Source organism: Geospiza fortis, unplaced genomic scaffold (genome assembly GCF_000277835.1).
Source record: "Geospiza fortis unplaced genomic scaffold, GeoFor_1.0 scaffold271, whole genome shotgun sequence".
Classification (NCBI taxonomy): domain Eukaryota; kingdom Metazoa; phylum Chordata; class Aves; order Passeriformes; family Thraupidae; genus Geospiza; species Geospiza fortis.
The window spans coordinates 1,968,927-1,983,778 of NW_005054405.1; the positions used below are offsets into that span (position 1 = coordinate 1,968,927).

A 14,852-nucleotide genomic window follows, 5' to 3' on the forward strand; every position below is an offset into this window, starting at 1 on the left:
GCTTTTGGAATTATTTTAATTGTCTTTCATTTACAAAAATGGAACCTTTTAACGAAAACAAAAAATTAGATGCTGCCATTAGAGGGAAATTGTACTCCTGACAGAGAGCAGACTTGGATGCAGGAGTTGGTGCACAATGCTGAATCCATATTCAAGGAGTGGATTTAAATGGTTCTTGCATTTGTAAGCATCTGTGCGCTTTATTCCTTTGTCTCATTTCTTTCTTAAATGTCCTCGTGCTTTAATATCTCTCATGTGATGAGCAGCAAAAGTGGTGTAGGTCAGACACAGGAATTCCTGTTTGAAATCCATAAACTCTTCAATGCCCAGTACAGCTTAGCTTTCAACAGGGATGGCTGTAGGTGTTGGCACTTCTAAAGCATCACTGGACCTGCTGTGGGAGAGGTAAAGAAGTCAAAAAACCACAACAAAATGAAGGTTTCTGGTTTACCTAAATGTCTCTATGCTTTGGCTCTCCACAGTATAAATTATGTCATGAAATATGGATTTGTTGCAAGACATGGTTTTGTAGCTCATTTGTGTAACTTCTGCAGTATTCTAATGAAAATCCAATGTGATCTTGACAGGTTAGGGCTGTAGTATTAAAGCCAAAGTGGCAGATTTGTAGATAGTGATTCCTTGAAGAGTGATTATAGAGACAGTTGCTTATATAATTACTGCATTATATGTATGTTACCAGTGTTACATGACATTAAAATCAGTCATTAATCCTCTTTTATCATCCCCAGTAGCTAAAAACTCTGTGAAAAAGAAAAGTAGAGCAACCACCATGAGAAACAGAACGAGTCCTCAAAGGAGGTCCTGATTGCTTAAGAAAATGAGGTACCATGTCTGATAAGGTTCTGTTCATGTACTTCAGAGATTCTGTCGTTCCACTTTGCAGATGATTTTCTTATCTGGAGCAATTAGGGCTATTTGTTGCTTGCGTGGTTCCGTGTTTTAATGCTGAGCAGCTGCTGCTGTCACTAAAGGGATGTTTTTCTCTTGGGTATTGCCAGGACCAGCCCCAGCTCTCAGCTGTGCACTGAAGCATTGCAGCTCTTGCTTCTCCAGGCTAAAGTGGCTCCCTCACCACCTCAGGCAGAGCAGGAGGGGCTAAAAGGAAGGCTCTTGGAGGTCATGGGTGTCTGCCTGTGGAAAAAGAAGCAGGGAGTTTTAACTTAATTTTATTTTTATTTAAGTATAAGGATACATAAGTGGGAGGGGAGCTGATGTAAGTGCTTGGACTTGGGACAGGAGTAATGAGTTCCCTGAATTTCTAGAGCTTCTAAATGTGTATAGTTCTTTGCAAGTGAAAGTGGGAAGGTGAAAACCATTGCATGCAGGGCGTGGCGTCTCCAGAACTAGATCCTTCTTGATGTGGGAAAGGCAGGGCAAACTCTGAGGGTCTGAAGTTGAATGTAACTATTCATCAGTCTTAGAATTGACATTTTAGTGTGGCTTGGAGTCATAAAGCAGAGACCTATGTGAAGCAGCTGTGAAATGGTGATTGTTTCTCTCTAAGCATTATGAACTGCAGGGATTAAACAGAAACTCCCCCAAACACAGATGCTCACTCTGCCCATTTTCCAGTTCATTCTGTACAAGAGAAGAATTAAATACTTAGTCTTTTGCTTGTCTGCAGGTAAGATTATGCTTTCTTTTAAAGAATTCTCTTTTAATTACTGGTTCAGGTGCTGGGAAAAAAAAGGGCACTTGTGGGTTCAACATTTTATCTGCAAGGCTAAGCCTTTTCTGTGCAGGCAAACCCCATCATTTGGGCAGGCTATTGTTTGAACCAAACAAGTTTCAGACACTGTTAATTAGTCTTTTTTTTTTAACAATAATTTCTCTGGCGTTTGCTCTGTGATTGCTTAGCCTGGTAAAGTAAACATTAAATCTCAATTAAGATTGCTATACTCATCAAACAGAAATTCTCAGTTGTATTCAATTCCACTGCTTTGGGGAAAGCAAAGCTGTTGTTTTGAGTGAGATGGATGCATCCTATACCTACAGACAGTGGACAATGGGCTTTCAGGGTCCCTTGAACATGGTGAAATACGCTGCAACCTATGTGCCTGTGAATAAAATATTGTAGTGAATTAATGGTAGGCCTGCTCGGGTTAGGTGTGTTGTGTGATGTCAAGGGGTGTCCTTAGCACAGGGAACACGTTTTATGAGAAGTACACCCTGAGAAAGGGTGGAGAGCCAGACCCAGCCTCCAGCAGCATGGATGCAGTAACAGCTGGTACCTCGGTGCATTCACACAAACCCCACTGAGAGTGAAAAACCTGAATGCTGGGATTATATGTGCTGCTAGACATTAATGTATCACACTGGAATTCACTCTTTTAAAAGCACAAATATGGTACAACAGTGGAAAGGTAAGGGGTTTTTTTTAAAGATGAGCCCTTCAACATCCATAAAAACTGGGAATTGTAGTGACCCCTCTCTTGCTAACAAAGGGTTGCAGCTCTGCCAGTGCCCTCTCCCCTCATCATGGTCTCAAAGTCCTGGCTCTTGTTCCCCATCTGCAGCTGGGACATCCAGCCAGACCAGAATGTGTGGGAGCAGTGGGTGATTTCTTGGTGCTTCCCTTGAAACACCCCCAGTGAGGGTAGTTTTGTCAGGGGCTGTGCTGACACTGATGCTGGGGTGGGACAGTGGCTCTGTGTGTCTCTGCCTTTCTCCAGAGCTGGTGCAAAACACTGTGCTGTGTTTCCCTGGAGAACTCATGCCCCTCTGAATAGTGCTGAGAAAGTGTTTATCACTGCTTTAATTTGCCAGGAAAGAGGGCTGCCTTGCCATTTGCATTACGGAGAAGAACCCTGGCTGATTTATATGCAAGCAGCCAAACCCAGGGAATTTTCAGCATCCCATGAATCACACTGGGGGATGCCTGGCCCAAAACAGCATGTCTGCATTTCATGCTGAAGCTTGACCAGAAATATGTGATGTGTGTCAGGCAAAGAGTAATTAAATTTGTTCTCAAATAAAAGATAAATAGACAGAAAGACACAGGCTTGTTCACCTGGGTCTCGGAATATTTTTGGAGCACAGCTTTTGCCATGGAACCTTGAAGAAGTAAAAAAATTATATAATTTTGTCTGTTCAGGGAGCTGAATTATTCATTTGAAATGAAAATATTTTATAGTCATGTTTCAGAAAATAAGTGTGATTTCTAGGCAACTATGCCTAATAAGAACCCTGTGGTATGAAATCTAGTCTATGACTGCTAAATAGTTCTCCATCTTAAAGCTGTGCTGGGCTATGTGTATTTTTAGGCATCCTAGCAATAAATATTTTATAAAGTGCTGCAGACAGTCAGGGGAGGAAATGTTCTGTTGCAGAGGAATCCAATTTCAGGTTCCCCATAAAATGATGTGGTTTATAGGGTTTGATATCAGATACATTTTATATAACATCCTTGTTTTTGTATCAGATGTTATCACTGAAGAAACCCTGCAGTGTTGTGAATAATTTGTGATCCTTCAAAGAAAACTAGAAGGGCTCTAAGCAGGCCATGTAGTGATAAATATCAATCTACATGTGTTCCCATATTGATGAAAAAAGCTATTCCTTACCTTTATTAACAGCGAGGTCAGATCGGCAGTAAAAGAAGACAAACAATCTTTATTGATACTTACACTACATGTTTAATGGAGAATAAATATTGCAAATGCTCACTATGACTGCATGTGCCGTGGAGAGAAGCCTGCCATCTCCAAGTCAGTATCTGAGGATTATGATCCCCTGTTGGAGGCTTTGCTCCAGCATTTCCAGAACTCCTGCTCTGCAGCATCGTGCGCTGCTGGCACTTGCTGTGTGTGCATTTTCCTTGCACACGAAAACCGCCTAACCCTCAGCCTGCTCCCATTAAGTTGGTGCAGGGGGAGAACAGCCTTCCTCGAGCACAAATTGGCACATAGGGCTGAGATTTAGCTATTAGCATCGTGTTATAATGGCACATTTAGCTTTCAGAGCAGAATGAGTGGAAACACCCCGTCTGCTGGCGTTTGCTGCTCCCTGTTGAGCTGGGGGAGCAGCCCCTCGTGGAGGAGAGACAGCAGTAGGGGCAGTGGGCTGCTGGTGCTCTGCTTCCTGCCCACTGGCAAGTGGGAGCTGCTGGCTGGGCCCCCTCTACTGCTGTAGGAAGCAAAATGCTCACTCTTCCCTGATTGCCCACTTGGAGACTGCCAGCCACCCCTTTCTTCATGTTGGGTGGGTGTCTGCCTTTCCCTTGAGCTGCTTTCCATGTAAAGCCACCTTGGTGTTGCTCAATCTAAACTGAGCCATAGGTGCAGAAGATTTTAGGAGGAAGAAGCCATTTGCTTTTTGTCCTGCTATTTTAAGTGGAAGCTGTTGCATAAAGCTACAAGTGCAGAGCTATGCACACCTAGGTGGTAATTTCTCCTGAAGGAAATCCATAATCAGAAAAGGATTTAAGACTGCAGGGAAGGCTTTAATTTCCTTTGCTTTTCCAATGCTAAACTCCATATGAATTAGGAAAATAGCAGCCATCTAATGGAAAACATGTATTTCCCATTGCCATTACAGAAAACAAAGATTTCCTGAGTTCTATGTTGGTTTAAAATGTTAGGGCTGGGGGGCATTTGGAGATTTTGTGGGTTTGCAAGCAAATGGCAGGAAAGGAGAGGACATCCCAGCAGGGTTTTGCTTGGGTGTAGCACTACAGCACTACTGGCCCTGTGATTAATAAAGAAAATGGGAGCCAAGTTTCAAGACTGCAAAAGAAGAAAGAATCATTTGGTGTCAGTGTCCCCCCATATTACAGGGTGGGAGTTACAGATAAGTTTAGGATTTTAGATGTGTTTTCCCCAGTCAGTAAAGCCGCTGTGACTTTAAGTGTCCATGTTTATTGCCCATTAAGAGAACTTTATTTCTAAAGGTTAACCTCATCTTCTCCTCATCTCTTTGTAATGTGGAGAATGGGGTAGGGAAATTAAAGAGCAGCTCTATAGACATCTGCTGATTATTGAAATCAGTTGCCACTTGTTTTATTGTCTGGAGTTCTGAAAAAGAAAAAAAAATAGAGGAAAAACAGCGCTAGGGGTTAACAGGACAGCCTATATGCTCTGAAAACAGAGCAGGTACTTCCAGACTGAGCATTAACATGTGTCAAGTGTGTTTTAGAAAATGCCTTTGCTCTATTACCTTTAAAAATACAACAGGGAGTGACTAGCCTACTACACGTATTGATGGATGAGGTTAAGTATGACTTGCTAGTGTTGAAAAGGGCTGGTAAATTTTATTTCCAGGGAAAAAAAAGCTAAAAGATAAATGATTGCTGTGCTCCAAAAATACTCAAACATAGGGGTTTTTTGCTAGGATTTTCAGCCTCCCAAATATCTGAGAGTAATTTGCTTAAGTAGATATTCCAGACCTGCTTTAATTCAGCCGTTGCTACGGCAGGCTGCAAAGAACAAAGAGGGAGGCTGCAACGTTTCAGTGTGCTGAAGAAAATATTAAGACATGCTGAAATATGTGTATGCTAAGTTGATAGGCTGCAGATACTGGGAAGGAAGTCTGAAGGAACCACCTCACTGTGTATCTGGTGGAGTTTAGTGAGAGGTTGTCATTTTGGGACGCAGAACACGGCCAGCTCCTCTGTGGCCTTGTTTTATGTAGGGCACTCAGTTTGTAGCATGATGGATCTTTCATTACCAAAGACTTCGTTGTGAAATTAAGCATCATGCCCTCCTAGGACCCATCCTCTTCTGGCTGCTGAAGCATTTTTAAAGTATAAGATCAATTAATAAAGTTAATTGGGGATTAAAGTACAGTAGGTTGAAGAAAGTGCTTGTAGCTGGCTGAGTATATGACTTGAGCACCCCAAAGAGTCTGGTCTGCAGAGGTAGTTTGTCCATTGTCTGTGACTTTTATGTTCATATATTGCTGTGCAAAACTGAACTAGCCTCAAACCTCAACCTTTCCAATGTATGGTTTTGATTTCAGGCCTGAAGCTGCCCATTAATATCATGAGTTTTACACAATTGAATTTATTTTTAATGAATGTATCCAGGAAAATTTAGTTTAGCTGAGCAGTGAAGTATTATTAAATGGACTAAATACAAGCAAGGATGATTCAGATATTTCTGCTTTATCTGCTGGTTGGGATTTTGAGAATACTGGAACATTGCATTTTCACACCCTTTGTTTATGCTGAATCGTTATAAAATTTTGCCTCAATATAAGTTTTCCTTCCTTTGCTTCCAAATATTAACCTGATCTTAAATAACCACCATTCAAAGCAGACCCCATTTGAATAATATATTATGCACAATAATTCAGGAAATGTAATTGATTGCTTTTAAACTATATTTATATGAATTTGCCTTCTCAGAAAGAGCAGCTGGAATATCTAACTGAATGCACAGGTATAAAGGGTTTTTCTGAGCATGATTAAGTATTAGTAACAAAACTATTCTTCCATTCCTAGTTGTTGGAAGTACATCACTGCAAGCAATTTACAAATCTTATTAGGATACAATGAGCACCAGGCAGTTTATATTCTGGTTAAGAACAGCATGCACGAGCTGAGCAGTAGGTTTGAGAGCTAAGCTGCCACTGATGCACGTTCCCACAAATAATTGCTATAGCAACATTGTCATAATGCCTGAGATCTGCCTCCCTTGGGTTTGCACATGAAGTTTTCTTTATGGTGAAACAAAATGCATTCTCAAGTTGAAAATACACTGTAATGGGGAGGCTATTGATGGCTTTTGCCTTTTTAAATTTTTTTCTTCAAGTAATTAAATTTCAAACGTTGAGAAGCATAATGGAACATTAGGGGAAATCGTTTGCTGTCATAGTGTCCATTCATCATGAAATTCAGCATTATGTGGCTCCTTCCATACAATTAATCTCTGCAAATTGGTGTGATCAGGTGAAGAAATTCACTGTGGGCAGTCTCACTTAACTTGTGGAGTTTTTTCTCTTCTTCACCTGAGTGCTTAGATGCTCCACTTAAGTTCTGTACAAATCAATCAAAATAAGGTCCCAGAGTTATTATTTCTTTCATTTCAAATTGCTGCACATTGTGATACAGATTGTGTTTCTGCATATTAGGAAATCTTTGACCTACTGAAAACAGAGTTGTGCACGCACCAACATCCTTTAGGGACCCTAGTAATGCAACTTGCATTTAAGCATTGTTTTTTGGCCAGATCTGGACCCCAATTCCTGCTTTGTGGTGTTGGATAAAACTAGCAAGGATGCCCTGAGTGGCAAAGGGTGCACAGCAGAGCAGCCAAGAAGTACTTGCCTGTTTGGTGTCATAGTGAAAAATGTTCACATGTGTCTGAGGACTACTTTTCTGGGAGCTGATCTAGGAGGAGAGGGGTGGAACACTGCTTTGCAGGCAGCTCCTGTGCCTTCCTCCCTTCCAAGCAGCTCAAAATCTGTCCCTCTGAGTTGAAGCGTATTACAGATAATAAAGTTCATGATACACGGGCAACATTAAGTGAAGACTGTTACTCCATTATCATTATGATGATCAGAGAGCAGCAGATGAAATAATTTCAGCCAGGGTCTCGGACTGGTGCAGTGAAGTCTGAACAATGACTGCAAAAGGGAGAGCGCTGAGGGCAGCAGAGGACTTTGATCATCCAAGCAGGCTAATTAGAAATCTTTCAGCAGGGACACAAAGGTGAGCAGAGGTTATAAAAAACAGATTTTGCAGCGATATTAGGGAGAAGAGAGAGGTCCCATGCTCCAAAGGACAGACCTCAGGAGAACAGCAGGGGAGGAGGAGGTTGAGTCCCTTGGATGAGACCATAGAATACTAAAGACAGGAGAAATCAATAACAGGCAATATGTGAAGGTAGTTTTATAGCTTTGTTCAGATCTGAGGAATCTGGGGAATCTAAGATATCTGGGGAGTCTAGTGATTGCATGTTGTTGTAAAGATGTTTTAAAAAGGGGGGGAAAAAGAAAAAGAAACACCTTTGGATATGAAGGTGCTGTGCTGCAATGCTGAAGGGAGACAGTATTGAAGATTCCTTAGACTCATAAAAGCTTAAGAGACTTGAATGTAGGCTTGAATGTGACCCTTGGACTGCTGTCCAACAAAAGGAACCCAGGGCATGCCAACAGTGACAAACTGCCTGGGTGCCTTTGGTGTAGCAGTGGGAGAAGGACTGCAATAGTCCAATGGAATTCAGATTTTCTCACAGGCTTGCCTGCATCGTTTTGGTCGCGCAGTTTGCTCTCCTGACAGCAGTACATGGCTGTTAGAGGCAGGAGAGCTAAATGTGAGGAGCTGCAGTGTAGTGGAGTTTGCTCTGCAGTCAGACACAGTGAGATGTCAGAGTGAGTGCAACAGCTTGTTCCCCCAAAGGGTCTGACACATCCCACTGCTGCCAGAACACGGGCGCGGATGAACCCATGCAGCTCCACCTCCCCCTCTGCATGCTCTGAGCAAACCCATGGGCTGGCTGGAGGTGCCTTCCCTGCCCTCCAAAGCTATGCACAGAACACTGGGTCTTTTCCCAGCAAAATTTATGCACCTGGGAGTTATACCAGTTTTAATTAACTTCATTTATATCACAGTGTAACATTCCCATATAGACAAGAGTGACAGACTCAGGGAGTTTAATTATAGCCTTTCCTGACATAGCATGCCTACTTAGAGAGTCAGCTGAATGTTTTAGTTGCAACAGCAAGAACTTCTAGGCACCCATCAGAGTCTGAGCCTCAGTCTTATGAAATTCTTTTTACTTTTAAAGAGGAATCTTACACTATCTTGCTGTTTACACTCCAGTCAAATGAAATTTCCTTGCTTTTGTATTTGTATTTTCCTTGCTGTATTTCAACAGCTATGAGATGTTATGAAAAGCAATTTTAACAGATAACTGATAGGTTCTTGCCAGGAAATGGAAAGACCTTGTGAAAATACAGTGCCATGCTGTATAACTGGGGTGTTCATAGATGGTTAATTTCTCATTTTAAATGAGAATCCTATTTTAAATTCTCTGCCATAATCCTAGCTGTTGCTCATAATGTAATAATGAAGGTCAAAAATCCAGACTTTATGTGACTTAATAATTTTAACTTTTTTTTTTTTTTTATTACCTCACAGCAAACCTATCTTTGCAGTATGACTCAGAAGTGTGCCATGCTGCAGTAAGAGCAGCGATTAGTACGTAGCCTTAGGCATACTCAAGTTTAAGATAATTCCCTGTGGGCTTGGGCTCTCAGTTTTAAACAATATCACAAGAAATTATGGGGCAGATGCACAGCTGAAGTGTGAACATTTTGTTTCTCTGGAACTGTGTGGCTTTACACCAGCTGACATTCAAATGTGTTATTATTAATCTGTACCAGCATTTTATTTAAGATGGCATCAGATTGTGCAGACATAAGCCATGTGAATTAAGGCTTCATGTCAGACTTGAATTCTGGCATCTCTTAATTGCTGGGTGTTCATTCCCTTTCACACTTAAAATTTTCCAAATCAAATGTTTTGTATCGTGGTTTTCCAAGCTCCTTTCAAAACAAACATCAGAAACCTGTTCTGCTATGCACCACAGAACTGACACCCTGAAATGGACTGCTGGAGCCTGTGGATTCACCTGGCAGATCTCTGCCTTACACTTATGTCTTTTAAATGATGGATCCCAGTGGGCCAGACATCTGCTGGAAAATTGAAGCCTTTGCTAGAGTGATTAGCAGAGTATGATTGGCAGTGAAAGGAAAGCTGAAATCTTGTGCCGGCTCCAATGGCTACAAGTCTGTAATTTTTCCAATCTGTAATAATTCCAACGACTGGTCCAGCAAGCTTTGTCCTTATCCCAAACTTCTCCACACCCACAGTTCTCCATGGCTCTCCATGTGCCACTTTGCTGACTTACTGTGGCTCTTTTCCCCCTCATCCTCTCTTCCTTTTGTAATGGTCTGTGTCCCCCCAGACTTACAGCAGGAGCACAATTTCATTTCTCTTCCCAAATCCTCCAACATCTTACCTCAGTTACTTCACACATTCCTGGCCCTTCATCTCAGTGTCCAATCTTGCCATTGTTCTAAGCCTGATTTTTCTCTTCTTCCTACTCAAGTATGGCCAATTCCTCCACACCACCCAAATGCCATCAACAGCAGTATGGACAGCTGGAGAGAAATTGTCTTTCAGACCTCAGCTCCTCTCTTTGGTACTGGAAAGCCACTACCTATCCTTTAAGACCACATTTTTAGGTCCCAAACCCAAATACCTCCTGTGTGAGACGCAGTTTTTCTTAACCTGCACAGATTTCCACACATGTGATGAAAAAGGAGGTTCCTGGTCAACAATGTGGTTTTAAATAACATCTGTTTGTAATTGACACCACAGCAATCACCTGGAGCATCTCCCAGCTGTGCAAAGCCTGCTGCTCTCCTGGAGCATGTTTCTCACCTGAATTTTGACTGCTCTTATGAAATAAAAGCATCATTAACAAACCCAAACACCTCTGTGATAAATGTACAGTTTCAGAAACTGTGTAATTAATAGTATCTCTAAAAGAGTGGCTTTAATGAAACATATTTTAATTGAAAGGCAATTAGGAGTTGTCTTTTTCCAGAGCATGTGTAGCTAACTAGCTCTTGCTAGTATTACCAAGTTGTACTTGCAGAATGCAGCTCTTCTGTAGAACATGTCTCATCTCTGCAGAACTAGTAGGTTATTTCCTCAGTATATTCCCTGGTTCTGCCATTATTGTTTGAGTTTTTAAATTAAAACATTAAGACAAGGAAATGTGGGGATTTTTTAGCAGTAGAACTGAGTGCTTTACATTTGAAAAGGCTGTGCTTCGAAGACAGATTTGTGGAAAAAACAGCTTCAGTTTTGCTTTCCCTGCTCTGGGTAAACCTGTGAAAACTGGGGATAATTAGGGATTCAATGTGGCAAAGGATCTAATATCTGGGGAGGAACAGTGTGCCCTCTTGGACCCTGAAAAAGTTTAAATTTATTCTTTATTTTAAAACTTGAGGAAGGAAAGTGTTGGCACTTGGACTAGTGGTCGTTTTCCTTCAGGAGAGGAAAACTGGACTTGAGAGAGGGATATTAGCAGATTCTTGCCTGATCTGACTGACTCAAAATAATTTGCCTTGAGCCTAAGACGTGCTCAAATGAACTTGAGGAACATGACATGGGTAGGTCAGTGTTGAATAGAACACCCCATGTTTCCTCTATTGTCTCAGTCTCTCACTTGTCTCTGGAGCAAGATGAGATGGCTGGTTTACCTAAATGACTAGCAGTCTAGTAGTTTAAGGTGCTGCTGACAAGATAAGAAAGCTTTTTCCACCCTGAAAACATGCTAAGTGAGAACAGAGGCTCCATGCGAGTTTCAGAAATTATTCCTTCTGAAGGGCTTTCCTTGCCTTCCCCTCTTTTGAGACTCGTAAAAAAATTCCCGTGGATATCAGTAGACCAAGACGTTCTTGTGTGACACAATTTAACAGTCAGGGAGATTCACAGTGAGTAAAACTGGCAGTACTGTAACTGTAAAAGAGAGATGGAAGTGTAGTTCATAGTTAGTACCTTTCTAACTTTGCTGTATTTTCATAACTCAGTGAATTACAGAATTACAGAATACCAGGTTGAAGGAGACTTCAAGGATCAACCAGCCCAGCTGAGTCTTAAAAGTGTTCAATGTTGATTTCAGTCATTTCTCTAACTTACTAAAGTTTTGCTTAGAATGGTCTTAAAACTTGTGATTAAACTGCAAAAAAACCCCAAAACTCCACAACAACAACAAAAAAGGCTACACTAGCAGCTCAATGGTCAATTAAAAGCAACCCCACTTTCCTGACAAAAACTCAAATTGTCAATTTTGAAGGCTTTAATAATGCTATGCCTGACTTTTCTGAGATAAATACAAATGCAGCAAGAGTCATATTCCAAAAATTCGACAATCTCTGTACATGTGATTGGTAATACAGGGATATAAATTAAAAGATTTGCTATCACTGTTGTAATGTTGCCATTTAATAAGCAGAGTCTCTCTCTGAGTTAATACAAAACTGTCTCCTGTGTGTTTTGTGAGTTCAGAATTAATGGAGACCAAAATGTTTACTTCAGCAAAAGAGATGGCTAAAAATAAAATGATAGCAGAAAATAAAAGCAAAATGCCCAGAAACGTTTCCCTCGTACTTAGAGGCAAAATAATTTTCTCGCCTAGGAGAAAATAATAGGACTGCGTTTCATCAACCACATTCTATTCCATATATTTTAGGCTCAGTGCAAATGTAAAAACAAAACAAAAATCAAAGTGCATTTTTGTTGTTCTTGCTCTGGAATGAACTATGGTGTTTATGGGAGAGGAATATGGATGTTCTGGAAAGGATCTTGGAAAGAAAACACGAGAGACTTTTAAAGGATTCACAGATTATCTGTCTTTTGTTTTCAACCTATTTTCATTATCTGGGGGAAATAAGGGTGAAAAAGGTAAGTTGAAAAGTAGCACAGCTTCTTCTGATCCGTATGATCCATGGCAGAACTATTTGTAATTGCAGAATGAAAATCAGCCAACAAAACTATTTCTGGAACCAGAAATGTTACACCACTGTGAATCTAAAAGTTAGATGAGAAAGGAGTAAGGCAGTGACTCATTTGTTCTTCATCCGAGCAGCCATGACAGCTTTCACAAATGGCACAGTATAAAGAATAGGCATTATGCAATTAGGTGCCCATGGTTTTGGTAACTGGCATGTTGCATAGGAGTGCCTGCCTTCAAGAGATAAAGTCCAGTTTTGTGCCACATCTTTTCATCTGTGTGGGGTTTTTTTGGTTTTTTGGTTTTTTTTTTTGATCCAGCATGAGAGAGAAACTAGCTTTGGGCTAGTTGTGCTTGCATCTTCATGTGGATTGCTCTGGGCTCTGGGTCAGACCAAGCTGAGGGGTCAGCCAGCAGTTCCCAAGGGCCCTGAGAGCAGGGAGTGAGCTCCTGTTTCCATCAGCCCCGCTGCAGGAGGGAGGGAGAGGGCAAGACGGAGCAAAGGGAGCAGTGAACAGAGAGTAGAGAGCTCATTCCTTGCTCATTCCCAGCCAGCTATCCCCAATGTTGCCAGATAAAAGCAGTTTTGTCTTTTTACTGTATCTGTATTTCTGAACCAGTCAGAAGCAAGACAGTGCTACACTGTTTTTTTTGGAAAGGAAATCAAACCCTGGTCTGTTCACCTGCCATTGCAAAACAGATTTAGGTCTAATCCAATGCAAAGATATTCATGATGCTGACGGGACTCCTCGTGCTCAGGGGTTTATGGCATGAGTTGGCCTTGATGTGAAGGGTGTGGGAGAAGGACAATTCACTCTTGATTGCAGCCAGCACTGCTTTGAAGCATTAGACCAACATTCATGTTAAATATCAGCTGTTCCTTGATGCAAATATCAAACTACCTCAAAAAAATAAAACTTATTTTCCCATTCTTGATACTCTGTCACTGTGTGGCTGCTGCTTACTCTGCTTCCAAGAGCCACAGCTAGTGTAGGATCAGCTTGTTTCAAGAAGAGAAGTCCAAAGTAGCCCCTGCTGTTAAATAGTGTTCTATTAAGCAGCTTCTTGTAAAGCCTTTAAATATGGAAGCGTGGCCAGTGAAAAATGTATTAATGGAGATGTGTGCATTTTCATTTGTTACCCAGCTGGGAGAGAAACAGGGAAGAAAAACAGTGGGATAATCTTCTAGGCATCAAATCCAAAAAGTTTCAAAAGGGGACAAGAAATGTGATATTTTTAAATAAAATTAATATAGAAATTGCTTTTGGTCTACATCTGTGAAACCGTATGGTGCAGGAGGTAAGGAACATGACCTGATAGGAAAATGTTTGGATTATTTTCTTATTTTTAATTAGTAATACCTTAATTTTTGAAGATTAGTGAAGAGTGCTGCCTGGTTATCTGTCGAGGTAAAATGCTGTACCTTTGCCAGCATGTGGATTTCTCAACTCTGCTTCTTTACAGATGAGATGAGTGACTCTAAGACTTTGACCAAAGCAATTAAATTCAAATTCTGAGCTTAGAGGCACACAGTTTTGTTGACATTATTTTCCTATAAATCCGTTTCTCAAATATTCCCATTATTTGTGGCAATTTTGCCCATGAAAATTTAGATGTTTGGGTGGAGGAGGGTGGCTGGAGAAATAACCCAAAAGTCTTTCTGCATGGAATGAATACCATGGATTTTGCGGTTATTATGTGGAAAGATAAACTGTGTGTATGTGGAGAGGTGGAGGCTAGAATTGAGGTGACTCTGTTTTGCTGTGTGGAGCAGGTGTGTTCCCCTCACTGCTGGGATTTGAGGACAGAGGCTGAAGGTGCCCTGCAGGGTGTCTGAGGCATCATCTTGAGCTTTTCACCTACAGCTCTGAGTTTAATTTCTACAGCACTCATTTCACTGACTGAAAGGCCTTATTTTATTTGGTTTCTATATCCTCAAGGTTTCTTTTCTTTATTTTTTTTTCCTGTGAGAGGAACTTATTAATCAAGGCTTTTGCTTTCTCCCAGCATCAAACACTGACAATTCAAGAAATAACCTGGTAGTATTAATTAGATCACAGCCAGTTTTGAGAGTGTTTCGATTTTCAGTTACTGTATTTTCACATTACAGGGTAATAACATGTCAGCAGTTAGCAAAAGATTTAATAAATATTGTGCAGGTGTTTGAAATATTAGCATTTTAATACCCATGTCCAGAAATAACGTTTTTCAGTAGCACAGTGCTGAGAAAGTACCTTTTGGATGTGGGTGGACGAGCAGCAATTGATGCACATGTACTTGTTTGACCTATAGCAGGTTAAATACAACGTTCCAGGCAGTTGTCTAAACAGCAAATCATCTAGAGCTGATATTACTGTTACATCA

The 14,852-nt window shown here is 41.0% G+C and overlaps 1 protein-coding gene across 2 annotated transcripts in view; it reads left to right on the plus strand.

Moving 5' to 3' along the window:
- Positions 1–14,852, plus strand: part of NRXN1 (neurexin 1) — a 671,624-nt gene that overhangs the window by 631,299 nt on the left and 25,473 nt on the right. The gene's annotated exons all lie outside the window — the stretch shown is intronic.